Genomic DNA, 27,448 nt, shown 5'->3' on the forward strand with positions numbered 1-27,448 from the left:
CATATAGACACAACAGAATACTACTCGGCGATCAAAAAAGATAAACACATGCCATTTGCAGCAACATGGAAAGGATTATGCTAAGAAAAATAAGTCGGAAGGAAAAAGATAAATATCAGATGGTTTCACTTATATGTGGAATAGAGAGGAACTGAACAAATGGTCAAGAAAAAGACAAAATTTAAAAGCAACCCTGGAAAGCTGACCACAGATCTGAGGCATCCAGAGGGGGAGAGAGCAGGTGAGGGGAGAGAGCAGAGCGGGGAGAGACAATGGGCTAAGATGGAGGATTGTGGGTGCTTCAGTGGTGGAAACGCTGCAGCGTCTCCACCCCAACGGGGAATCCTGCACTGTCAAAACACTAACAGGGATGTAAAACAATGGGACTTCAATTAAAAATATTCAAATTAAAAGGTATGTAATTACTGTGTTTAAAGAAAGGTAATTTTAGTGTCTCCTCAGCTACCACCTGTGGTAGACTGTACATTTGTCTTCGCCCCTCCCCCCCCCCAGTGAGCCATGCCTCAGAGCCCCCAGTGAGCCATGCCTCAGAGTGCTGCCTTTTTTATGGGGTCCTCTCCCACACAGACTTGGGGGGCTGGCCCTCCCTGACTTTTGCCAATGCAAACCCAGAGCAAGTAGGAGCTGAATAATCATTCGCACACTAGGGGGTGCCCTCTTGGGCACTCCCTCTTGGAACCTACTTGCCATGTAAGGGAAACTGAAGCCATGTAGGGAGGCCATGTAGAGAACTGAGATTGGACCACAGTGCTGCGGTGCTCCCCGCTAACCGTCAGCACCAACCGGCCAGCCCCGTGAGTGAACATCTTGGAGGTGTGTCTTCCAGTCCCAGCAAAGCCACCCCCGTTGAAGCTGCATGAAGAGGAGACAAGCTTGTCCCACAGAGCTCTGCTCAAATCGCCAAATCTTGACCAAGTGAGTGTTGCTGTTGGAATAAACCACTTAGGATCAGAGCGGTGGGCTGCCAGCAGCAGAGAGCTGGGGTGCCTCGTCCGTGATCAGGAGGGTATGTTCCCACTCCCCGAGTTGACAGAACTCCTCCTGGGGTCTCCATATTGCCTCATGCAGTTTCTTCTAGGCATTTAGTTGAGTGCCTTCAATCTGATCTAGAGGGGACCGAAGCACTTGCTAACTGGCTTTCAAATTCTACCTTTGCAGTAATGAGCAGGTTGGTTCTCGGTGTATGTGCCTTCTGAATATAAGTTTGTTTTCTTTCTCAAGATAAATAATGACTGGTGAGATAGAAAGATGTGACTTAGGAAAGGGTCTATATTTTGTTTGCTTATCAGGTGCTTTTGGGGGTTGAATGCATTAAGGTCCCAAACCTAAAGGTTAATGTTTTGACACTGAGAATCCATCAGTCAGCGAGTGAGGATGGGGGGACAGTTCGCATTAATTATTAGTCTGACTTGTAATTTGAATCAATGAAAATGCCAGAATGACAGAGGTGTTTGGACTGAATAATAATTAGCAAGACTGACATGGATGTGAACAAAGAGTTGAACAGGAGGAGGACAGAGTCTGCTGGTGGGGTGTGGGCTAGGGGGCGGGGCTGGCTCTGGACAGGAAAGAAAAGCAAGAGTCGTGGCTGGAGAGCACTGACCTTGGCCAGAGTCATCGGGAAAGTCTGAAAGGAGAGGAGGGCCATGGAGCCCGGCAGAGCCCCCTGCTCTGGAGACGGGGCCACCGAGGAACACACTGTCTGGAGCATCCCATGGTGTTGCTGCCCAAATGTGACCATCAAAGCCACTTGATTTCTGAATCTGCCAGTTGTTTCTCTTTGAGAAAGGCCAAGTTATAGTGCTCCCTTATATCAAGATACAACCCCTTGGCAGGACCTGGAATATCCATTGGAATTTAGATATCAGCTGACCTAATGAGACACTTTAGTATGCAGCTGAGTGAATGTAAGCTCAGAGTCTCATGGGCCTTGGCCAAAGTCATATGCTGGTGAGGAACAGGGATTAACAGGACACCTAGGTCTTCTAGCTCTTTCCCCAAACTCCCCTCCTCCAATCGCCAGCACTTGAAAGCTTCCTGCAAATGAATTCTTCTGATGTGTTTCTTCCTTCTGACTATGGGCAGGGCACCAATCAGTTGGGCGCTCCCCTGGTGGAGAAGAAAACAGAATCATTTGAGAGAGATGGATATTGGTTGCATCTGTGAGATGGAAATAAGCAATAGCTGGGAGGGGCTAATTACTGAACTTGTGAGAAAATAGTACTTTTGTGCAGAAATGGTTTGTCTAAAATTTCACTGGAAAGACACTTCTTTGGATTAAACATGTCTTCTCTCCTCTGGTCTTTTAAAAATTGTAATTCTGCTGAAAGAGATAGTATATAAGTAATTCACTCACACCTTAATATGAGTTAACATCATTAATCCATCTACTTGTTTTACAGATATCTATCCAGCATCTCCTTTGGTCTAGACCCTGCGACTCAGAGTGGGGTCCTTGCTTCTCACATGCTTACCATCTCTTAGGGGAGACAGACATATGATAGCAAGACAGTAGCTGCCTTTTGCCAAGCATCTGTTCTGTTCCAGGTACTGCATAAAGAAGCCAAGTTTTAAACAAATCCTTCATAGTGTTATTTCCAGGTAGAAAAACATGGTACCTCAGCTAGGTCACATAGCTAGTGTGTGGTGAAGCTCAGATCTGTCTGATTGCCAAAGCCAAGTAATTTTCACAACCTTAGGCAAAACTTCGTGTCAAAGACACATACAAGATATGATGGGAGAAGAGTGGAACAGCAGAATTAATTGCTTGAATTTTGGGTTAAGGGTAAGCTGGTGGTTAGGGGTTCCAGCCATTGCTCATGGAAGGGTAACAGAGGCAGAGGGAAGAGCGTGGGCAAGAGCACAAGATGATGAAAGAATTGTGTGTCTTCAGGAAACCACAGGCAGTTCATCATGACTGTAGGCAAGGGTGTATAAACAACCAGGAAACTAACCGGGCAGGCAGGGTCATGCTAAGAAATTATCCTGCTGAAATTTTATCTTGAACCTATGGGAAGTCTTTGGCAAATGTTAAGCACAAGAGTGTTTGAAAAGACTTAGCTTTAAATTCCAGGATTCCTAGAGCATAACACTTAAGAATGCAGACCCTGGTATCAGATCTGGGTTTCATAGTGCTGCACAACTATGTAAGTAATTGTTTTATTGTTCTCATTCCCTCTGGAATCCCAGTTCTCTGAGGTTAATGTCTTCTTGGTCACTGCTGTAACCATAGGATCTGGAAGGTTCCAGCTGAGAGGATGTGCTGTGGGATACTGTTGGTTGTCTCACCACTTCTTCCTGAATATATGTAACCTGTGTAGAGATGACCTTTCCAGCATCCCTTGCAGCTAGACATGATGGTGCAATTTAGTTTTCCCCAAAGTGTGAAAGAGAAAGACGTATGTGCAATTCTTCCTCACTTGTTTTAAAAACAGCTTACCCTTTTCATCTTCCCACAAACTAGAACATAAAGGTACCCCTAATTGGGCTTTGACCTTACCGATGAGGGCAACACCCTAGTAGATGATGGAGCATGAGAACAAAGGATCTTGGATTCGTGAAGAGCTACATGGAGCTAAGTTGCCCTGCAAATCTAGATCTCTTGTAACTATTACCTGAGGGACAAGTTAATTGTTCTGTTTCTGTAGCCACTGGACTAGGGGCCTTTTTGCTAGAATGTCTTAGCCCTTACCTTAGCTAATATGATGCTCAGTAAATATTTGTTGAGTGAATGAGTGAAATACACTGTTCTGAAAATGTAATAGGAACCTTATTTTATTGCTCCTACAAGACCATACCGTGAATACAAGGATCCCTGTAATCCCCCCAAACACCTAAATAAGTACAGGACTCCTGTTGAATTCACCAGAGTTAAATAGCAAGTAGCTCTTGCTGAATAAACGCCTCTGATTAGATGAGTCTCCTAGACCCATCAGGTTAGTAGTCTGCTTTGGCAGAAGGGGAGAAGGCTTATTTCCCTAACCCAGTGATCGTTGAATAGTTTAAGAAGTGTTTGAGGTTCTCTGCATGAGGAGTCACCAAGCCCAATAAAATAAAGTGAAGGTGGCAGGCCTAAGGTGAAACCACGTGGGTGACACTAGAAAATCTGCAGAATTACAGCTGGCAGAGCTCAAGCCTTTGCACAGCAGCTGAAAAGTCACAGGGGAGAGAGGGAACCCCTCTCTGTGGAGAAAAGGCTCGTACATCAAATTTAACAACGTTGACACACACGCGCAAGCACACACACAAAATCCTGTTCTGCTGAGAACTCGTTAGGTACATCAGATGTGACATATGGGTGGGTAATGTAGTCTGGAGCCTAGATTTCTTTAATTAACCAATAGCAATCAGGAGTGAGGGCAATTCCAGGGGAATGGTAATTGTCTGGAAGTTCTGGATGCCTGCAGGCTGAGCCGCAGGCCAGAAACCATCCAGCTCTGTCCCTGCAAAGCATGCCAAGCCAAGGTCATGACTGCCATTTTAAACAGGATCTTTTTCAAAAAGAGTGAGATCACAGCCGGTTGTGGGTGAGGCAAAGATTTCCTCTGTGATGTGTGTATGGTCTCATGGGTGGCACATGTCTGGGGGAAGTCAGTCTCCCCAATTCTTAGAGTTCTTTGGTTCAACAAGTAGTTACTGTAGAACTAGTCCCAGACTTGAGGCCAAGTAGATATTTCTGAAACAATTCTAAGCATTTGAGAAGAAATGCAAAATAAAAAATTGTTTACAGTGATGAAAGTATCCACTATGATTGTAAAGTCCTTGTGAGTGGAGATTGCATTGTTTTTATCTTGGTATAATCTCACAGGAGACCCAGCTCTTGCTCTGCAGGGAATAGGAACTTAGTAAATGTCGAATTGATTTCAGTTCATAGTGATGTCAACTAGACCATGGGTTGCTTTAAAGAGTTTTTGGATATCAGCTTTAATAAACGGATAAGAATGTCACATGAATTTTTTGTCTGTGAACAGTTGCTTTTAAATTGAGAGAAGGGGTTCTTCTTTCCCCCCTCCTTGAGGTTGTTGGAAATGGTTCTCTTACAATCACACTTACATTCTCCATTTGCTTGGCAAGCTCTTTTTTCCCTGATAATGCAAAAGTAAACAAACACCCGCCGGGTCCCTCTCTGGATCATCACAAATTCCAAATAAGAACAGTCTGAATTAATGAGGTTTTTTATTTACTGTTCTAAGTGAAGTTGAAAGATAAACAGCTCTCATTTGTCTGGGCCTCAGGACAGTGGATTGGGAACATCCCCAGGCTTAAGTTAGGACATAGCGTGGCTGAGGAGTTAAACTGCCAAAAAGGAAAACATTAAGGTGGTTCTAGTTCCCTGAACTTCCAAAGACAGCCTCAAGCATTAACTTGAACTTGGAAAGAGGTTGAATTTTTGTTCCAGTCATGGTTGTGCTTGCTATGTCCAGAGATGGAGTCTGTGGGACAAGATGTTTGCTCTCAATCAACACCTGTGGAAGGAGAGGAAGGAAGCGCATGTGGAAGGTGGGAGTGAGGTGGAGTCCCATGTGCCTGAGACTCAGCCAGCTCATTGGGGTGCTCTTGGACAGGACTGACTACAGAAAGTCTCGTGTTGGGCAGAAACAGCTGCCTCGTGACCCTCCCTCACTGCTCAGTGCTGGGACACAGACCACCTCAGGGGAAGATGTGAGCTCCAGCCAGAGAGGTCTCAGCAGCTGAGGTGGTTCCCAAAGGGGCTGGCAGCAGGAGGCTGTCTGGCTTCTCACACCCAGGCGGCAAGCACTTTCCTGAGGGGGGATCCAGGCAGTGCATCTCTGTTTATACAAGTCCGGAGGCAAAACTGGTTCCTTGCGCTGTGAAGGGCTTCCAGGCTATTCTAGCCCCTGGGGCTGCTCCCTTCTGTGTGTCCCCCTGCCGCAGCCAGGTGGCATCCTGTGAGCTCCACAGGGACTACTGTGAAGCTGCCCTTTCCCCAGGAGCTGCCTTCCTCCTCCCGTGCTTTCCCAGGCTGTTGATCCTTGCTTCTTCTCACCTTTGGTACAACATTCATTTAAAAATATTATCGGGCCCTCCCTGGTGGCGCAGCAGGTTAAAGCATAGCACTAAGAAACTAAAGCCACTTCAGCATGAGTTCCACCCCCCCCCTGCCCCGCAGGTGACCAACATGGCGCGGCAGACCTCTCCTGACCCGCCTGCTGCTCCCCTCAGCAGTGTACTTCCTCGATCTGCCTGTTCTGCTCCCCACTCTGTCTCTGGTGAAGCCTCTCACCCTCCGCATCTCTGGCCTGTACCCCAGTTCTGTATGAATAAATAAATAAACCTTAAAAATATATATTATCAGGGCTGAGGGGAGCTCCCTGGTGGCTCAAGGAGTTACATCTCAGCAGTATGAAGCTATCCACAGCCACTGAAGCATGAGTTCGATTCCTGAGCAGCGAGGTGACCCACAGGGCACAGCAGACTTCTCCTGTCTTGCCTGCTGCTCCCCTCAGCAGTGATTTTCAGTCAGTCTGTTCTGCCCCCCACTCTGTCTCTGGGGAATCCTCACACTCCTCCCCCAGCACCTCTGGCCTACACCCCAGTTCTTGTATGTATCAATAAGTGAACCTCCAAAAAAGTACTATCAAATACCAATTCACCATTCAAGCATCGGACAGAAGCAGATAAATACAGACCGGTTCTCAGTCTCAAAGAACTTACTATATTCCAGTGGAGAAAATAATAAAACTCAACAAAATGAATTGATTGCCAATTTGATAAATACAACAGTTCCTGACAGAATAATATTATTTCATTTAATGGTGTTTTTCTTAGAACATGGGTGAAAAGAAAAATCCTGGCCATTAAAGGAAACAACATTATTTGAGGAGCTGGTTTTATGCATATGTTGTTTGGCTTAAAATCACAGGTTCCAAGAATCTACTGATGACGTTAAGTGAGGATTTGCCATATTCAAAAGCAGCCAAGTGCCAAGTGCACTGTACAGTAACTGCTAGTGTGGCCGATAATAGCTGCCACTGCTTAGGTGTTTGCTACATGCCAAGCACTGGCTGTTCTCAGAAGCCTGCCCATGTGGCATCTTCTTCTCCCAGCGAGCTCCCCAAGTGGGTTCAATGATCCCTCCTCCCATGCTGGGGCTGAAAAGGATTAAGAAAGCAGCTCCCTGTCTCGGGCTAGTAAATGCTGGAGACAGTTTTGAACCCACGTAGTATTCTCTCAGAATCCCCTGTCTTACCCTTGAGGCTGCACTGTCTCTCCAGATTACATGATGCAGACAATGACCTATTGTGACCACTTAGGAAAGCGGGAGAAGGAGAGATTGGCAGGCACAGAAGTGCTGGAGAAGACTGTAGAGAAGACGAGGACTTGCAGACATGAGCAGATAGGCGTGAGCAGTGACACTCTGGACACACTTTCACAAACAAGGTTTAGAAAAAATATTCACTAGGTGCATGTCTCAGTTTAGAGGCTAAGGTTAAGGACAAAGCATTAATTTGGAAGGTAATTCTAGAAAAACAACAGTGTGAGAGTTCGGGAAGAAAAACAGGACAAAGAGCGTTGTGGCCAGCTGGAAAGCAATCCCGCTGAGAGCCTGCAGGGGGCAGGGTAGATCACACCTCAGGGGCAACAGAGCTGGGGGTTTTAATCCACCAAGTGCCATCAGCCTTGGTTGGAGCCTGCTTGGGAGGGGTCTGGAGGGTCTGGCAGGAAAGGGGTAGGGGAAAACCCATTCCTTAACATCTCCTTCTGGCCATAGGCGCAGACAGAGCAGGCTCCAGTGGCCAAAAGCCCTCAGGCAGAGATGCGGGTGCTGACTGTTGGAACGTAGCCCCCGGCACAAACAAATCCCTGAAAGGGTATGTTCAGGATGATGGCGGGGTAACGACCAAAAACATTCTGGGGATGGTGCCAGAAGTGGCTCTGTTAGGAGGGGAGAAGAGGCCTCCTGACAGGCTGAATCAGAGCCCCCAAAGATGTCCATGTCAGAATCCTCAGAACTGGTGAATGTCATCCGATAGGGCAAAAGGGACTTTGGAAGTGTGTTTAAGTTGAAGATTATGAGATAGGAGATTATTCTGGAGTGTCTGGGTAGGCCCAATGTAACCTCAGGGAGGTGATAAGCAGGGGTTGGAGATCAAAGTCTGTGTTAGGAGGAGATATGATGATGGACACCCGAGGTTGGAGGGATTCAAGGAAGGGGCCACAGGCCAAAAATTCAGGCAGCACCCAGAAACTGGAAAAGGCTAGAAAATGGCTCCACCCCTCAGAGCTACCAGGAGGAACCTAACAACCATTCATAGTCAAACTATAAAAATCAAATTTCTTGATGTCAGAGTCCAGGCCCCTGAGATAACACCGACTGTGGTCACCTTGCTTGCTGATACCTTATGAGGGAAGTGACCCCAGGACAGTAGGAACAAGGGGCAAAGAGAAGGGAGGTCAAAGTGAAGAGGTGCATTTCCCAAGATGCACAACTGGTGACTCAGTCACGGCGGACGTCTTCCAAGAAGCCGAATAGAGGTGCTGTATTTGGAGTCATGAGATGGGAGCGAGGGGGCAGCTGCACCCAGCCCCTTCCTGCCACCTGTCTGTCTCTTGCCTCAGCACACCCAAGGGGCGCTAACTGCCTCCATGGATCCAGACTGTGTTCCTCAGTCTCTCCAGAAGCTTCCAGGGAAGCCAAAACATTTGTGCTAGAGAGGTGGCAGTGGGCAAGCAAGAAGCCAAGCTAATGCTCAGAGAAGAAAAGGCTTCACGAAGGGAAGCAGTCACTTATGCCGCTCTCACTAGGAAGCACAAGTGGCCAAGGCGTGGAGCTCAGGCCCAACAGAACCAGAGCGGGACCTAAACTTGGCCTGGCCCAACTACTGAGCCCCAATTCAGAAAATCAGAAGAGAATGGGCATTGAGGATCACCTCTTCCAATTCTAAAGCAGTGCATAGCCTATAGCTGATGAGGCTGGAACATTCTAGACTTTGGCATGCAAACCACCTTCACAGACTGGGCCGCAGAGATTGAAGGAGCTCAGCCATCCTTGGCGGGGCCACATTATTGTAAACTCAAGCTTGACAAAAATAGCCCCTCCGCCCAAGGACAAGGTAGCTTCTAAGTTACCAAAGCACAGCTGCAGATGGCCATCTTCCTCCTCCACGAAATTAGTAGAGTGACACAAGCAATGCTGGATGAGGACTTGTGTGCTTCCGTTTACCATCTATCAAAACTATTGTCATGAGACCATGCCAGAGTAATCCAGTTAGAGAAGAAACATATAAGGAGCAAGGTCAAGTCAGCCAGGTCACACCAAGCAGAGTCACCCTATACCAGATAAGCTGGCAACGAGCAGATGCTCAGACATATGAATGAGCCCAGCCAGAGCCAGCAGGGCCTCTGGTGACCCACAGCTGCCTGCAGGGACATGAGCAAGCCTTGCTGCCTCAGCTGTGTCCAGGCAGAAGCAGCCATAACTTACAGACCCCGAAATGAAAGCAATGCTTATTGTCCGGTGCCCTGCACAGTTACCACACAGAATAACTGTGGCTGCAGCTGGCTGATACAGTTCCATCCACTCCATGCTGGACTCTCCTGTGAGTTCCCACGAGCCTTCCCTGTGCCCTATGCCTCATCTGTCTAATTATTTTGTTACAGGAGTTTGGAGTCTGAGTATACTGCTCATAGACCAAACTCTAAGAGACAAGAATTGGCAGAAGGAAATAGGGGCCCGCAAGGCTGAACACTTGGCTGACTGATGTCACCAGAGCCAACCAACCCCCTAAACTGGGGAGAAGCAAGGACTTATATGGGTAGTATATCAAGAAAGGCGAGAGGCTAAGCAATTTGAACCAGCAGGGTTTCAGAGAAATTGGGCAGGATTTTCCCAGAACTGCGCTCATCCCCCTTATTCTTCCAAGTTAGGTCTTGACGGGCTCAGTCATGGCGCTGGCGAGCACTCTTCTTACTATGGTAATAAGGTTGTGGCTTCACCCTTCTCTGAACTTCTAGTGCCATCTTGGTTTCAGCCCATTCTGCCTGGTTTTCTGGTTTTGTCTGCAAGGAGGGATAAACAGGAGCAGAGCCGGGACTGACAGAGTACGGACAAGGAACTTGTGGTCACCAGGCCAGGGACACACCCTCCCCGGTCTATGGCCTTCTCCTCGTGCTCGAGCGGCCAGGGAAGAAGGTCCATCTTCTGGAACTGCTTCCTGATGAATGGACAGAGGTTTGGGGGTCTGTAGAGCAGCAGTCTCTCTCTAGCTATCTTGAGGTATGGCTGGTGGTTGTACACTGGGAATCACAATTGCTTCTACCCTTGAACTATGATTATATGGAAGTTTAATGTCTCCCAGCCTTCTGGAGACAAAGAAACCAAGTAATTTAGGAGACAAAAGCCGAAGATCAAAAGAAGTAAACATAGTGACAGTGAGTGCAAGACTGAGAAGGGTCTCAGCCATCCAAACCGATTAGAAGAGATTATTTATAATAGGAGTGCAAGCCAGGAGTCAGGCCTTTCAAGGTGCCCTGCCTCTGGGGAGTCCCTTCTTTCTCTGTTTTCACATTCCCGCTGACCCTGACTCTCAGGTCAAATTTATTGTTATTACTACATCTGTAAATACAAGCCTCAGAGAGAAAGTTAGATAAGTTTTTTTTCTTATGTGTACCTTAGGATCTAAAAGCAATTTAACCATTTAACCTCACTTACACTTCCAAATATACAAGCATCACCTCCCAGACCTGACTGCAGACATCTGAGTGTGCAAGTTTATGTTTCTCTGTTTCCTTGCAGAATATTTATGCAGCCAACATTCAAAATGTCGCTGTGGTGTCTAAGCTTACATGGCATGGACTATCTGCCTCAGCTTCCATTGCTACGGTTGTTTTTCATTCTTTTAGAATATGAAAACTGGAAGGGAACTTCTATAGCATCAGACCCACTCCCTCCTTTAACAGATGAGAAGACCGAGAGGCACAGCAATTAAACTCTTTGTCCATAGCCACATGCTTGGCTGGGAGTCAGGCGAGAGAGAGACATGGCCTCCTGAATGATTCCAGTCCTTTCTTCCCAGCGATCAAGGCCAGTTCTGTGGTAGATTGGCAGGAAATGCCTGGCACCCATGTGATGAGAAGGACTCTGAGGATAGGTCTGGGCCAGGTAGCGTCAATGGGCCATGCCCTCCAGGAGGGTCACCATCTCTGCTACCTCTGGCTGCTTACCAGAGGTAAGTTAGACTCTCAGTTTATATGCATTACAACGATGCCTGGTTTGAAATTCACTGTGGAGACCTCACTCCCACTGACTCCTTTCTGCATGCAACCAAGATCAGTAATCGCTTCCCTGGTTCTAGTGATGCTGTTCAGGATGGTGGAATGCACAGAAGGAAGCCTCACACCAAAAGAAGGCTAAGGACAAGAAAAGTCAGTGTCAGAATGTTCACGGAGTTAAGAGCCATAAGTGGAGACATCAAAAGCTGCAGAATGGCTATTGATTATTTTGCCTGCCCCCCAAAAGCTGGGCCTTGCCCCAACCAGTGTCGTTCATCCTCAGTTGAAAAGGCAGGACAACGTTGCCAAATGCAACACAATAGGTCTGGAATTGCACCCAAGGGAGACAGTCTTGCAAGGAGCCATGGGTGGGGAAACCCCGAAAAAGTGGGGGAGCAATAGGAGTTGTGTTTCACTTTCTTCATTCCCAAGAGAATTGCAGGGTTCTTTCCCAGCTGCCGATGTTCGCATAGCTCAGTGCTATGCCACTTCCTCAGGAAGTCGTCCCTGATGACCAAGCTAGGATCAAAAGCCTCGTTACGTGTTCTCCGCCTTCTGCTTTTCCTTGGTGGCAGGGATATTTCATTCATCTAAAATCCATCAGCTACAAGACTACCCATATTTTATGTACCAATCAGGAAAAAAAATTTGCCACCATTTAAGCTCTAATACAACGCTTTCATGCCACTTAGAATTTTATTGTATAGTTATTAAAAGAGCACTTTTAAATTTATTTAGACAGATTTGTATGATATAGCACTCTTAGGCAAAGGAAAATATACTCAAAAGTAACTGGTGGAGGTAATAATCTTTAACCTTCTGCACATTTAGAATTTGAATATTTGCAATCACTTTGTGACTAAGTGTCTTTGAGCCCGTCACTACCCCCAACCTCAGTTCCACACCTTCGCCAAAATACCAGCCATCACCTCTCTTTCCACACCTACTCCAGGTCGCAAGTGTCTGTGACCACTGCGCTCACCATTCATAAAGGCTTTATACCTATCCTAATGCATGCCATCTTCCAAGTCTTTTTGGGTGGGCAGGACTTGAGTTATTTTTATCTCCAGCTCATAAATGTGGATTTTGAGGCTGAGTACTTTGAAAGTTTATACAGCAAAGTAATGGCTGGTGCTGGTACCAGAGCTCAGATAGTCTGATTCTTGGTGAATTGCTCCCCCTGGCAAAACTTTCATAAAGTCATTCTTCTTGCAGATTAAAATTCATGAGTCACACAAGAGGGTGGTTCTTGCTGTTGGGGGAAACTTTGGCTACTGGCTCAACCTTGGTCTCAGTTTCTTCATCTGAAAAATGGGATATCAGACTTGTTCGTGCATTGTGAAAACTCCATACATTAATGCAGAGAATGAGATTGGCACAAAGCAGAACTGTTAGCCACAATGGTTGTTGTGACATTATATGTACAGGCATCAATGCTTTCTACAAAACTGGTAACACGGTAGGAAAGCATCTCATGCATAAACAGATACAATGCAGGAGAGTGATAGATGCAGGAGCAGAAATCCATACTGCCCTGGTGAAGTGGGGAGTGGTGTTTTAATTGGATCAAAGGCTTCTGGGAACTCTGCAGGGCAGAATGTGGCACTTGAAGGATGGGAAAATGTCCCAAGGTTGAAATGGGGAAGCAGCATTCCACAGTGTGGGGGTGGGGAGAAGAGGTGGGGGTCAGGTAGCATAAGCTACCTGTACACATTCTCACAACAGCAGATGGTTTATTTTAGCTAGAAAATGAAAAGATAAAAATGAGGGGGCAATGTGAGTTTTATACTGTGGGAGAAGAGAACACACTGAAATTTTCCAACAAGAGAATATTTTGCTCAAGGTCACCTTTTAGAAAGATAAGTTGTTGACAGCAAGGATAGCATGATGTAGGACAATATGGGGCGAGAAGACCAGCGAAGAGGCAGTTTCAACAGCCCTGAAGAGAGGCTTAAACCCAATCTAAGGCAGGACGAGTGGGAACACACAGACCAAGCTTTGGAGCCATGCTGTGGAGGGGGAACAAGTGATTGTGGGTGTTTATGGGGAGGTTAAGGCAAGCCGAAGAAGGAGGGGGGGAGCAGTGGCACATGTTCCTCCAGATAGCGGGGTTCCATGCCAGGGTCATGGAGAGGAGCCAGGGCCCTGAGGTGCGGGTTGAGATGTGAGTATTGGAGACAAGGTTGGAAATGGAGGAAGCGATGAAGGAGGTGGCACTACATAATAAAACGAGAGAGGACTCAGGGCATGAGAAAAATGGTCTCATATCTTGCATGGACTCAAGTCAGTACTTGAATTTGGTAAGGCCATTTCTGACTCTTAACCAGCAAGTCAAAATCAATTAGTGAGTCAAACTTCTTCCCAGAGGTAACACCCTGGGGAGCAGCTCCCCCCTCCCTCAATAAATCAGACAGACACCGGCCCTGTTGGCACAGATCACTCTTCCGTGGACCACCAGACAAGGCAGTTGGCTTGCGCTGTGTGGGCATGTTCTCTGAAAACATAATAATGTCACCTTTCATATAAAAGCCATACTCAGTGGAAGAAAATTGTCGCATTAGAAAAGCAGGGTCCTCCCTGGTGGTGCAGCGGGTTAAATGCAGCACTTCAAGCTAGCCACAGCAGCTTCAGTGCGAGTTCGATCCCTGGCCCCGAAGGTGACCCACATGGTGCAGCAGACCTCTCCTGATCCACGCACTGCTCCCCTCAGCAGTGTACTTCATTCCAGCTGACTGTCAGCTCCCCAACCTTCTCTGGTGAATCCTCTTACCACCCCTGCACCTCTGGCCTGTACCCCAGTTCTGTATGTCTAAATAAATAAATAAATAAATAAATATTAAAGAAAAAAGAAAAGAAAATCAAGAAGCAAAAATGACCAAGGGAATCTCATCTCTCACCCACACCACTTTCTGTGGTCCCCACTTCCCACACACTTAGCCACAGTTTAACTTACTTAAGCAAATGTATTTGTCACACGACCCCACTGTCTTTACATAAAGTCCTTTGATCCTGTGTGGAAGGTTGGAGAAGACGCTCAAGAATGCAGGTTTTGTCTCTGAGAAACTCTTGAATTAGATGAGATCAGCCTAAAAACCCAGACTTGGAGATGGACAACATTGCATTGTTTTCTACTCATACAAAGGTGTTGAGAAATTGCATAAAGGGGAAAAACCATAGCTCTTTTGTGAGAAGGAGTTAGGAAGAGGTGAGTATTGATCTGGTTGGTGAAAGAAAAAGGTAATTTAGAGCAACAGACTGGTAGAGCAGATGTTTTGGGTAAAGGGCATACCATGGACAAAGACACAGAGATTCAAAGTGATATACACAATGGAATAATAGTCAGCTATAAAAAAGCAAAGATGAAACCCTGTTGTTTGCAACAATATGGATGGACCTTGAGGGTGTTATGCTTAGTGAAGTAAGTCAGACGGAGAAAAGATGAACGCTGTATGATTTCACTCATATATGGTACAGAAAGAAACAAAAAGCAACAAATCAAAATAAAGCAAGAACAAACCTTTAGACTACAAGAACAAATTAGAGATTACCAGAAGGAAGTGAAATAAGGATGGGACCATTGGATAAAAATGTTTGATTTTGTAGTGGTGAAAGGAAATTAGACTGAGTGATGAACATAATATAGCATATACAGATGTTGATATATAAATTTATACACCTACAACCTATATGTCATGTTACAATGTTTCTTCAATAATGATAATAAAAAAAATGACCCTAGTATAGTAGAACACAATTAATATATCACTTACATCTGTGTTTGGTTGCAGGTAAGAAAATATACATGAAATGATACCTTAAAATAATAGAGGTTAGGCCCTCCCTCGTGGCGCAGCGGGTTAAAGCACAGCACTAAGAAGCTAAAGCTACTTCCGCATGAGTTCGATCCCCGCCTGCCCCGGAGGAGATCCACATGGTGTGGCAGACCTCTCCTGACCGCCCGCTGCTCCCCTCAGCAGTGTACTTCATCGATCTGCCTGTTCTGCTCCCCAATTCTGTCTTTGGTGAAGCCTCTCGCCACCCCTGAGCCTCTGGCCTGTACCCCAGTTCTGTATGCACAAATAAATAAATCTTTAAAAAAAATAGAGGTTAATTCTACAAATTAGCCATTACTGGTGTTGATCCAGTCACTCAAAGATGTCAGAAGTGTCATTTCTGCTACTTCTTCTTAGTCTTCTTCACGCTGACCCCAACATGGCTGCTCAGTTCCAGCCATCATATCTACATCCCGCATTCATGCCCAAGGGCATGAACCCCATCCACACGTGCAAGCTTTGCATGTGTGTATGTCAAGCACACTTACATATGTCAGAGAAGCCCTAGAACGGAAAGCAGGGAGCAGCACAGTGCACCCTCGATGCTGGATTCTGTCCTTGTGAGAGGAGCCCCAAGACACAGAACTGTCCACTGTAGCAGCAGCTGAAATCAGAGAAGGGTTCGGGCATGTCTTATGGAGTGTCACATTTGTTTGCCTCACCAGCAGACCTCCCCATGTCTTTTTATTTTTACGTTAGCAACAGAAATTTATTTTCTCACAGTTCTGGAGCGAAGGTGTCAGCAGGTCTGGAGTTTCCTGAGTCCAGATGGCAGCCTTCTTCCTGAATCTTTCCATGGTCTTTCCTCTGTGCCCAGGCATCCTACAGTGCCTTCAAACTCCTCCTCCTGAAAGTACACTGGGCAGGTTGCATTAGGGTCCATCCCAGTGAGCCTGCTGATTACTTCCTTAAAGGCCCCCTCTCCAAACATGGTCACATTCTGTGGAAATGGAAGTTGGGACCTTCACAATGATATGATGGGGGGAGGGCATAATTCTTCCATAGCAAGTTATCACCTGCATATCATGAGTCCACGTAAAGTACACAATCCCTCCCATGTCTTAATAGCCACTGTTAGCTCAAGGAGAGGTTACAGGAAGCAAGGATTGGAAGAAACAGTTTACTGAGTGAGAAATAGATGTCAGATTCTCAGTGGACATGCTACATGAGGTCATCTACGCTGAACACAGCGTTTTGCGTGCCAGGAATATCGTGCATCCTGGGTAACCTGGGCAAGCGACGTATCTGGCAGCAGGGGAGAGCTGAGGCTTGAACCACACCTTCCAGCTTTGGCGATCTTTCTACCTGCACCGTAATAACTCTTTTAGGCTGCAGCAAAATGTCTGGCCTGGAAAGCTATTAACAAAAAAAAAAAAAAAAGAGAGAGAGAGAGTGAGAGAGAGAGAAAAGCTCCTGCATAACTAAGGTGGAATCTGTTGTCACAAGACCCGGAACAATAAGCCCAAGCATTTGGACTTGCTCTGAGAGAAAATGGGAGCCATTGTAGAATCTTAGACAGGAGCATGGCAATTTGAGTGGCTTGTAGGTAGATATTATATGAATATAAGGGGTTATTTCTCTGCTGATTACAGCTGCTGATTCAGCCAAGGGGAAATGGAGTTCTGGACAGGCTTGTACCTCCAGCGGTGACTGCAGGTGCTGTCAAGGGGAGGTGCAGGCTGCTGTCTGACATTCTCAAAAGGCCCCTGCTCTCCTGAGAATGACTTGATGCTTATTGCTAATAACAAGGCTGGCAGCCGGCTGCAGCTTTCACTCAAAATTCTCCAGCTTTCAGTAATCAAAGCCAGGCCTGGGTTGTTCCTTGGCCCTAGACTGCAAAAGGAATTTCCTTTATTTTTGAACATGGAGAGAATAAAAAGAAGTACAAGTTGTTTTATAAGACAAGTGGGGCAGCAATTTGAAATAGGCATTTAGGCATCTCTTAGGGATTAACATCAGGACTCATTTAAGGGCTTGGAGTGTTAATAAGGATGAGATGTATTTATTTTTCCCTGGGTTCTTTTTAGGAATCCCTGAGCAACGTTCTGGAATTGATCTACGCTGGTTCAAATTTCACACCTCCCCCCATTTTCCACACTGGCTCTCACACCCCTCATTTGATTGAGTTGTACCTCCTATTAACTTGGAGAAAATGCCCCATGTGGGGCGCACAAGTGGACGTAATTGGCACCCAGAAATCTTGTTCATTGGGTTGGGGTAACTCCACAAACAAAATGGCCTTCTTTTACCTAGGGAATCCGGTTTGAAAATTGGACATTAAGTTATACTTCTAATTGAAATGAATTTGATGGTTCCAGAACAATCCCCAGTGATCCCAGCCCACATCATAAAAATCACCATAGGCAAATTGGCACCATTCAACCTTGGCTCAGGCAAGCTAGGGAGGAAAAGAAGATGTAAACCGAATCTGTGGTTGTTTTTCTCTTCAGATAGACAGACTGGGGCTTGGACTCGCAGAGAACAATTCTTGGGTCAGAGTGTGTCATTTTGCTGACAGTCTGGGAGGCAGGGTGGGATAGTAGAAAAGCACCAGGTTAAGAGTTTGCTCTTAGCTGCTACTCACTGGTGCTGTATCCTTTCATGTCTCACTGAATTTTCCATGCCTCAATTTCCGCATCTGTAAAATAAGGGTAACAGCATCCCTGTGACTCATAGGTTGGTATTGGGCTGAATGGTGTGTCCACTGGCCAGAGATAGTCCCCAGAACTCAGGCCTCCTGATCGATGGGGCAGTGCGCACTGCCACCCCCACCAACTGACAGCCAAAGGATGAGCTGCTTGTCCTCTCATTAAACTTGGCCATGAGGTTTAGAGAGCTTCCAAGCAGAGGATGATGACAAGACTGTCCACCCAAGGGTGACTAGATACGTCCATAACTAGGGGGCTCTGAATCACCTTACTATCCATACAAACCCTTTATTTATTGCAGGTACATTTACTTAAGCAGCAACCTACAGGTGTTCTGTACTTACTAGGAGAGACGCCTGCTCTTTATTTTGTGCTCCAGACAGGTGCTTCTAGAAGATTTACAGTTGCGAGCCAACATTCTCTTACTGCCGCGCGAGGTAGATTTTAATATGCCCACTTTACAGATGAGATGTCCAAGGAAAGCGATAAATGGCCAACAGCCTAGCCATAGGCACACAGTGAGTACATTATCGAATAGTAAAGGTATGCTACTAAGTTTTCAATAACTATTCTCAGGGGAATAGGTCAAAATGAATAAGATATGAATAGCTTAGTTCACAGTTTAGTCAGAGAGGTGATTATATACATAAAGATATGTGTGAACAAGTAGAATAAAAGTCTGAGATGAAATCAGCACAATTACTTTTAGAAAGTAGAAATGGAGGGAGACAGGGGAAGATGTTAGTCAACTCTTGCTGCCATGACAAGCAACTCCGGACTTCAATGACTTCAAATAGTTCTTACTCACACAAATGTGTGTTAGCTGATCTGGCCTGGGCTGCTCTGGGAAGCTTTGTTTCGGGCTGCGTTCAGGGCTGCCGATCATGAGCACACTGAGGGTGCAGCTGTCTCCCTGGGGAAACAATTCTCATGATGACAGCAGCCCAGAGGACAAACAGAAATGCACAAGCATATTTCAAAGTGCTGCTTGCTTTGTCTCTGCTAGCATCTCATTGGCTGAAGCGGGTCACATGACCAAACCCCTCTGTCTACAGACCAGGCAAAAGGTAGGGAGGAATACTGGAGGGAAGAAGAATTGGATCCAATAATCTAATCTTCCTCCAGAGAGCTTTGTGTTTTACAGTAAAAATACCTGAATTATTAATATTTAAATGATAAACACAGGATTTTCAATATAAAACTCCAATTTAAAAAACACTGCAACACAAAAAATATTCCAGGAAGATTAATGGACATTCCCTGGAGGGGGGTGGGACATAGTCTTCGATGACATTCTTCAGTCTGTTTGCTACACCCCAATAAAAATAAAAATTCACACACACACACATATGTGCACATTAACACACACACACACACAAATACTGCAACCTGGTGGTTTCTATAACATAAATACATCCTTAGTGTAGTAGTAGCACATTTGAGAAGTACTTAGCATTGAACACATTGAGAAGTACTCATTCGTCCATTTATTGGACAAATATCTGTTGGATCTAATTGTGTGTCTAGGCATTGGGAATGAGCCCTGCCTTCATGTAACTCAAAAGCACTCTCAGTGGGTACTCCTAGGATGAATTATTGAAAGAGGGGCAAAAGAAGCTAAGGAAATAAATAATAGGGGAGCCTCATTTAGATTGTGGTTCTGGCAGAAACTCCTAGCAGTTATCTCAACATCCTTTCTTTTATTTTTAGTCACATTTTAATAAACCATGGGACTACCTTGGATGAAGATATTCCTCAGGCTTCCTTATAGCTAGCTATAACCATGAGGCTCTCATCAACAGACATAAGAGGAAATAGTGTGTGCAAGTTCCAGGAAGTTCTCTTTGAGGAAGGCGGCATGTCCTTCTTTCCCCTCAACTTTCCTGTTGGCTGGAATGTGAAAATGATAACTGCAGCTGGAGCAGCCATCTTGGATCTTAAAATGACCTTGAGAGTGGAGGCCACTCGAGATGAAACAAGACAGGAGACTGGGTCTCTGAGGATATTTTTGGAGCACAACAGCCAAACTCAACAGACACCGCCTACCTCTGGGCATTTGCATGAGCCAGTTCTATTGCTTTAGTTGCTGTTACATTGAGCTTTTGTTACTAACAGATGAAAGGTATCCTAGCAGAAAATCTTCGGGGGTAGAATCCCTGCCCCAGTAAGAAGTTCCTAACACCTGGATGATGAGCATACTGAAAGCAGGAGCTTAATCTATTCCAGGCAGAGCGAACAGCACATTCCATGACCCAGAGGTAGGAGAACAGGGGTTTGGGGGCAAGTAGAGAGGGCAAGAGATGGTCAAGGATTGCTGTCATAAGCTTAGATGCCTTGTACTTACCTATTCGTCCCTTCTCCCCACCTCCTGCCTCTTTCCTTTCTTCCGTCTTGCTTGTTCCCCTCTCACCCCCACTTCCGTTCTTTCCCCACGCCTCACTGCTTCATCCCTTCTGTCATTCCTTACTTCCGTTCCACAAACATTTGTTGCTCATCTACCATGTGCCAGACGTTATGGTAGACACTGGGCTCACACCTTAATGGAACAGAGAGTCTACTAGAAGGGCATCTAGTAACTAGAATAAAAGAGGAAGGGGAAGAGCATGTGTTGACTTCTGGAACAGACCCGGAGAAGCAATGTTTGGCTCCTTCTTCACTGTCCAACTACAAGAAAGGTGCTTCACAGTCTCCAGCTTTTCTTTTCAATGGGGCTGCTCAACTTCTAAGCTGAGGTCGTTCTCCTCTCAGGTGGCCCTGATCAGTGACGGAGCACAGGACTGGCACTTGTGGCTGCCATTTCCCCTAGCGCGTGTCTTCCCTAAAAAGCACCTTTTGCTGGAATCTTCCACAGGGCAGGCAGACACTTCTCAGATCTCTGCTGCCCCCTGAGCTCCCCTTGTGTGGGTGCTCCCCCTAGTAAGCCCTTGCCACTCACTCTCAGCGCCTGCATCCTCTAGAGCCCAGCCTGCAGTAGTCCTTAAGGTAGGGGAGAGCTTGTCGCAATCAGTCGAGACACTGCCAGAAGTCCCATGCCCAGAGCACAGTGAAGGAAGGGGCAGTGGTTGCTGGGGAGACACAGGTTAGAATGTCACGTGTGACTTTTAAGGAACTGGGACACTGTCCTAAGTGCATCAAGGAGACATTGAAAGGTGGCTAAAGACTGCTGCATGGTGTGGAGGAGGCCAGAACGCCAGTCATGAGAAACTTCAGTCAATCGAGGGAAGCGCTGAAGGGAAGTTGCTTTAGTGTGGCAGCCACAGAGTGGAGAGCTGCGGAGAAGGTTCCAGATGTCCTGGGTGTATGTAGAAGGACATACTTAGTGATGGAGTCGATCTTGGATCCATCCTTGGAGAGAGGAGAATGAAAAGGGAGTAAAAAGTCAAGAGAACCAAGGCGGCGAAATTTGCCATTCTCGGAGATGATAAGGATCGGCAGGAAAGGGACACACTTGAGGGTGAAAAGTAAGAATCCAGGCACAGATGTGTGGATTTGCAAACTCTGTGCACATGTGGTCCAACCACGGGGTACAAATTTGGAAGCCATCTCTGTGCCAAGGAGGGCCGATGCCCCGGGAGCTGATGTGGATGTGTAGGGACCGACCTATACCCTTCCCTCTAGGTTATCTGCTACATGGTCTTACTCCTCTGCACTCTGAAACTGCTAGAAATGTATTTCCTTCCAGGAAGTCTTCTCAAGAGGAAAATAAACAGCGTGCTCAGGGCCTGTCCAGCCCTGCCTTTCCCATCTCAGGGACTTCAAGGTCTGTGTCCCCTCCTCTGCTTACAGCCAAGAGCCCACTGTGCTGGGGATCAGCTGCTGCAGAGGGGGAAGGGGCTCAGGACCACCAGGGACTTGGGCAGACGTCCCTCTGCCTGCCCAGCTCTCAAACGCTGCCCATAAAACACTCTGCCCACTAATACCTAGACTGCATGCGGTAGAGTTGCAGTAAAGCGTGTTGAATGGATGAGGTCATTTTATCATTTGGTTGCCCGATCAGCGTGTCTGTCATAAAGCCCATCTCTTCGATTTTACCTTTCTGCAGAGATGAAAACAAGCTGGCCATTATTTTCCAGGCAAGTACTTGTCAAATAAGGGTTCCTCCTTGGGACGGAGCTCGCCATGGAGTGAAAAACGTGGGAAAGAGACTGTCTTTCTCATGGATGGGAAACAGCCTTACAAAGCCCAAGCCACAGACTCACAGCTGAATTGCTCAGAGGGACAAACAAAAGTCCTTTGACAGGGCTTTCACCTTTGCAGACATATGGGCTTCCAACGCCAGTGGCCCCACTCCAACCTGAGTCTTTGTTCAATGGAACCCCAGTTTCCCTCATTTCTCCTTAGAGATGACATTTTGCGACAAAATGCTCTGGGCTCTCAGGCCTTGGGAGTTTGCACTGTTTCACAGACAATATGCGGGGTGCTGGACATTTGTCAAATGTTGGCCACTCATGTCTTTCTAGAAGCCCATCAATTTTGCTTTTTTGTTTGTAGACGTTTCCTCTCCTCTATTGTGTTTTGGGGGGTTGGTGTTCAAGAGGTCTGCCAAGTCCCTATGGTAGCCAGAGGGCTCTCTTTCATCAGTTAAGGGCATCTGGGTGACCTAATCTTCTGGAGGACATTGAATGATGAGGAGAGAGACATGGAGCCAAAGTGGGCTTGGAGGAGACACATTTGCCCCAGGAGGGGTACCCTGTCCCAATCTCAATATTGTGCTCTGCCTTACTGGGTCCCTGCCCAGTTTTCCTGCCTCCCGTCTTTGTTCTAAGCTCGCCATGTCACCCCATAGACTGCCACCTTTGCCCCAAGTAGCCCAACGTCCATTTCTATCACATGTGACCACAAAAGTTTGAACCGATATAGACAGTTTCTGAAAGGGGGACTCTGCTATTATTAATATCCAGCATTACTGAAGAGGGAGGATTAATTAGAGTGAACCCTCTTACTTTACCTATCTTTGGGGCAGTCCACAGAGGATTTATCCCTGAGCTATTAATGAATTTTGCAACTGTCACAAAACAATGCAAATAAGTGAGACCCACATCTGCTGAACACCATCATGAGGTCAAACTGTGTGTAAATAAATGTTCGCTTCAAGGAGAGGGTAAATCCTAAGGTGAGGAGTGACAGGGCTTTGTTTGCATAAACCCTGCAAGGTATTATGGGTAGGATATTAATTAAATCATGCTCCTGGGCCTCACACAGCCCCAGCTCAACAGCTTCAGCTTGTTGACAAACCGAACGCAGGGCCCCTGGAGAGAGCACTAACATTTTGATGAACAGGGTTTGTTGGGGGTGATGTTTCTTAACTAGCATATTAATATCATTTTTGATGCTTTATCTGAACAACTGGAAAGAGCGTTCAGATAAAAGAGAGGGACAAGCATCAAATGTCCAGAAGATGAAACTGCCATCTACTCTTCAGGCCCTGGAATAGCTTTCTGGGAAGAATTATTTTGCTACCGCCACCCTGCCTTGGGTGTCCCTGCACACCCCGTCTCCCCTCCCCCTCCCAATGCACACACAGACAGGAGAACGTCTCTGAATATTGTTGAAGCTGACTCAGGTTTCAGTGAAGTTTTGATGATTCTGATAATTTGCTGGAGACCCCTTCAATCTGTCCTTTTGTTCTTCCTTCCTTTTTGAAGAAATTGACCTGATGGTGATACCGTACTATCTGCACGAAAAGTGCTTTCATTTCAACGTTGAAATAAAAGAGCCCATCTTAGCTGGAGAGGGAGGGGGGGTCATTGAGTGACTCTGTGGCCACCAGATGTGCCCACTCTGAGAGAAGCTGACCTGGTACATTCAAGCTCCTGTTATTGACTAATGACTCGGGTCCACCCATCCCAACCATTCCCGTCTTCACTTGCACTACATGGCCTCTTTCTGCTCAAAATTTCATGCTTCGTTTGAGGATTATAAAGCTTCTTTTATCTGAGAATATGCAGGCAAATATGAACTAATTAATGCTCCCGTTATCCCCCTGGGAGGGTGCAATAATCCTGTGACCTGCCAGTGTCTCTGGCATTCCCTGTCCTAGGTTGGTGGCCAGTACCAGGTGCCACTGGGCCACCCCACTCTTTTCCTTCCCCACGTCCAGCCAGCAACTCTCAACCAGATTTCCTCAAGAATATGTTTAGATTGTGCCCATGGCCGCTTGCCTTGACAACCAAATCACTTCCACCTCTTCTTCTCTAATCTATGTCCACTACCTAAATCCAGAAAAGTCACTTCTTGCTTGAAGACCTGCAGTGAGGGCCCTCCTGGTGGCACAATGGTTAGGACCCAGCACTGCAAGCTCGCTGCAGCTGCTTCAGTGCTAGTTCGATCCCCGGCCCCGGAGGTGACCACATGGCGCGGCAGACCTCTCCTGACCTGCCCGCTGCTCCCCTCAGCAGTGTACTTCATTGATCTGCCTGCTCTGCTCCCCACTCTGTCTCTGGTGAATCCTCTAACCCCCTGTACCCCAGTGCTGTATGCATAAATAAATAAATCATTAAAAAAATAAAAGACCTGCAGTGAGCTTCTCATCTGCACACCTCTCTGCTGCCCCCACCCACCCGGCCCCCATGGATTACTCACATTCACCAAGACCTTGCCTGCCTCCAATTTTTGCTCACTCTCTTCCCTCTTTCAATACTTGAACCAGGGTGATGTCTGATTCAAACTTAAGCCTAAAGAAGTATTAAGCCTCTGAGTTCTGGGATGGTTTGGTATCCAGTGCTTCCATTCTCCTTTCTCTATCCATTTCTTTCTTCTCCTTTCTCTATCCCTTCTTCTTTCATTCCCATGGCCGTTGGTACTAGCTTGTTCTTCAGATTCCCCAGTCCCCCCTGTCAGTGGCATTTGGCCTGGGTGTTCCGTTCCATTCTCCTTTCTTCGAATGAGAACACATGGATTCTATTAGGGAGATCGCCTCGCCCACACGTTCCATCCCCTGAGTCAACTGACAGAGTTCTTAGTGCATTCATAAATTCAACACTTTTGACTAAGCCAAGTTTCTGCTCACGCTGGTCAGCCCTAACAGTTTGTACCCTATCTTCCATCATAAATACTCTGACCAGGTTTTTGCCTTCGTTTTCTCTCTATTTTTCTGGTCCTTTTCAGCCTGTAGCTTTATCTTTAGGGCCAGCCCTGTCCTTTCTCCCTTGCTAGACACCAAATAGGAAGCAACTGCACCTCTCAGAAAACTGGAGTGGACTCCTCAGATCCCAACCTCTTCCTACTTCTCCCATGAGTATCAAGAAAAGGAGAAGGCTATTAGGGCAAATGGTGTGAGCGAAACATGGCATTGGGAAATGCAATCAGTGCTCTTTCCCAATGCTTTGAAAATCTGTTGGCTGCAAGATCTAGAGAAAGAGTTCAAGTCCCAAGAGGCCTTGCTGGATAAATTGTACAATGTACAGCACTCTCGGATGTTTGATTAGTTTGCATCAGATGTGGGTGTCTCTGCGTAAGTGCAGCACTGAGTTCCTAATAACCATTATTTCCCAGCATGTCCCAGGGTTTGTGCTATTAATCAAACAAGGGTAATATATTCTCACCAAGTAAAAGTGTGATGGGAAAGCAATACTACTGCAGTTTAAGTAAAATAAGTAAGTGAATAGCTTTTTTGAAGGAAAGTAAATGAATAAATAAACACATATGTACATACATACAATCGGTGTCTGGTTTCCCTTCAGAGGAGTCATCAGAGGAAGCTCTGAATTCATTGCGATGATATTGCCATTGTGCTCAACATTTCTAGAATTATTAGGTTGAAAGACAATGCACTTTAGGTTGTATAAGCTCTAGTATGGGCTTTTTAAAAGATTATTTTATTTATTTATGCATACAGAGCTGGGGTATAGGTCAGAGGTACAGGGGCAGTGAGAGGCTTCACCAGAGACAGAGTGAGGAGCAGAACAGGCAGATTGTCAGGGCACACTGTTGAGGGGAGCAGCAGATGGGTCAGGAGAGGTCTGTTGTGTCATGTGGATCACCTCTGGGGCTGGGGATCGAACTCGTACTGAAGCGGCCGCAGCCAGCTTGCAGTGCTATGTCCTAACCTACGTGCCACCAGGGAGGGCCCTAGTATGTACTTAATCAGCCATGATAATAGCTTGAGGTTTTTTTTTTATTATCGCCCTTCTTATCTCTCCCCCTTCTGATGTTTGAGGACTAGTGACACCTCATCTTTGTAATACAGTAAGTCATGTTGGTGGGTATCATGAAATCACCACTGAGTTCTTTGAACCTTCCAGGATTTGAGGTTAGCCCATCTGTTGTTCTTCTGCTAGAGCTCATGTTGTAACAGCACACCATCAACCACAGACTTGGTGGCTTATAAACAACAGATATTATTTCTCCTCGTTTGGAAGCTAGAAGCCCAAGGCTGAGCTGCTGGCAGATGCCTGGCGAGGACCTGCTTTCTAGTTCATAAATGATTGTCTTCTTTCTGTGTCCTCATCTGGCAGAAGCAGGGAGAGAGCTATGGGGAGAGGGGACCTCTTTCGAAGGACACAAATCCCACCCTTGCAACCTAGTCACCTTCCAAATCCCACTTCCTAGTACCACTCTATTCGGAGTTAGGTCTCAGCATGTGAATTCGGGGAGAACACAAACATGCAGTCTGGAGCATGTCAGTATCACCTGAATCTTACATCTTAGTCATGTCAAATCATTCTACATTTTCAGTGACCAGGTTTCTCAAATCATAATCTGGCTTGATAGAAATGTTCTTGCTTCCAAACAGATTCAAGAGGTATATGGGAATTGTTTCCTCTATGCCTCTGGGATATCCTCTCCAAATAACTCCAAACATTTAAAAGCTCCTCATTACAAATTGATGCAAGATACCCTTCCTTTAAGGCAGGCAGGAACTTGCTAATGATCTATATCTGCCTTGGCTAATATGGTAACCACTAGCTACATGTGACTATTGTGTTTAAACTTAAATGAATTCAAATTAAATGCAATTTACAATTCACTTTCTCAGTCTCACTAGCCATATATGAAGTACTCATTGGCCACATGGGGGACAGCACAGACAGGACATTTCTATTGTCACAGAAAGTTCTAAGAGACAAGGCTAAGAGGGAAAACCACAGTTTGATCCTGCCTTTGAATGAAGGTGTTAGAGCAAGTGTATTCGCCTCTCTGAGCATCTTTCTCCTTTTCTATAAAATAGAATAACCATCCCTGCATCACAGCAGTTTCACGGGTGGGAGAGTTGAGGGAGACAATGCATGCAGGTGGGCTGACGACACATGAGCATTCTGATTCTCATGAAAGGCAGTTCCTGGGCACTTTCAAAGGAAACTGGCTCTTCACTACTGCACTTGGACAATAATTTCTGTTATTCTTCCTGCCAGAAGCCTTCCCCAACTCCCTACTGGTATTCCCATGGCTGTTGAGACTGTGCTCTTCTTGCTTGTTCTTCAGATTCCCCAGGCCTCCCTGTCAGTGGCCTTTGCCCTGGGTGTTCTGTTAGTAGCACCCAGCCCCAGTCCTGGGCTTCCTGCAATGTAGAAATATCTCATTTCCCTAACTCCCTCATCCACACCAGCTCAATCTTATGGGCCTTCCTCAGCAACTGGGAAATTCTGTCACTCACCATAAACTCTTGGGACCAACCTGGGTTCTTTTCTTTCTTTCTTTCTTTCTTTCTTTCTTTCTTTCTTTCTTTCTTTCTTTCTTTCTTTCTTTCTTTCTTTCTTTCTTTCTTTCTTTCTT

Source organism: Condylura cristata, unplaced genomic scaffold (assembly GCF_000260355.1).
Source record: "Condylura cristata isolate star-nosed mole 26May11 unplaced genomic scaffold, ConCri1.0 scaffold00027, whole genome shotgun sequence".
In the NCBI taxonomy this organism is placed as follows: domain Eukaryota; kingdom Metazoa; phylum Chordata; class Mammalia; order Eulipotyphla; family Talpidae; genus Condylura; species Condylura cristata.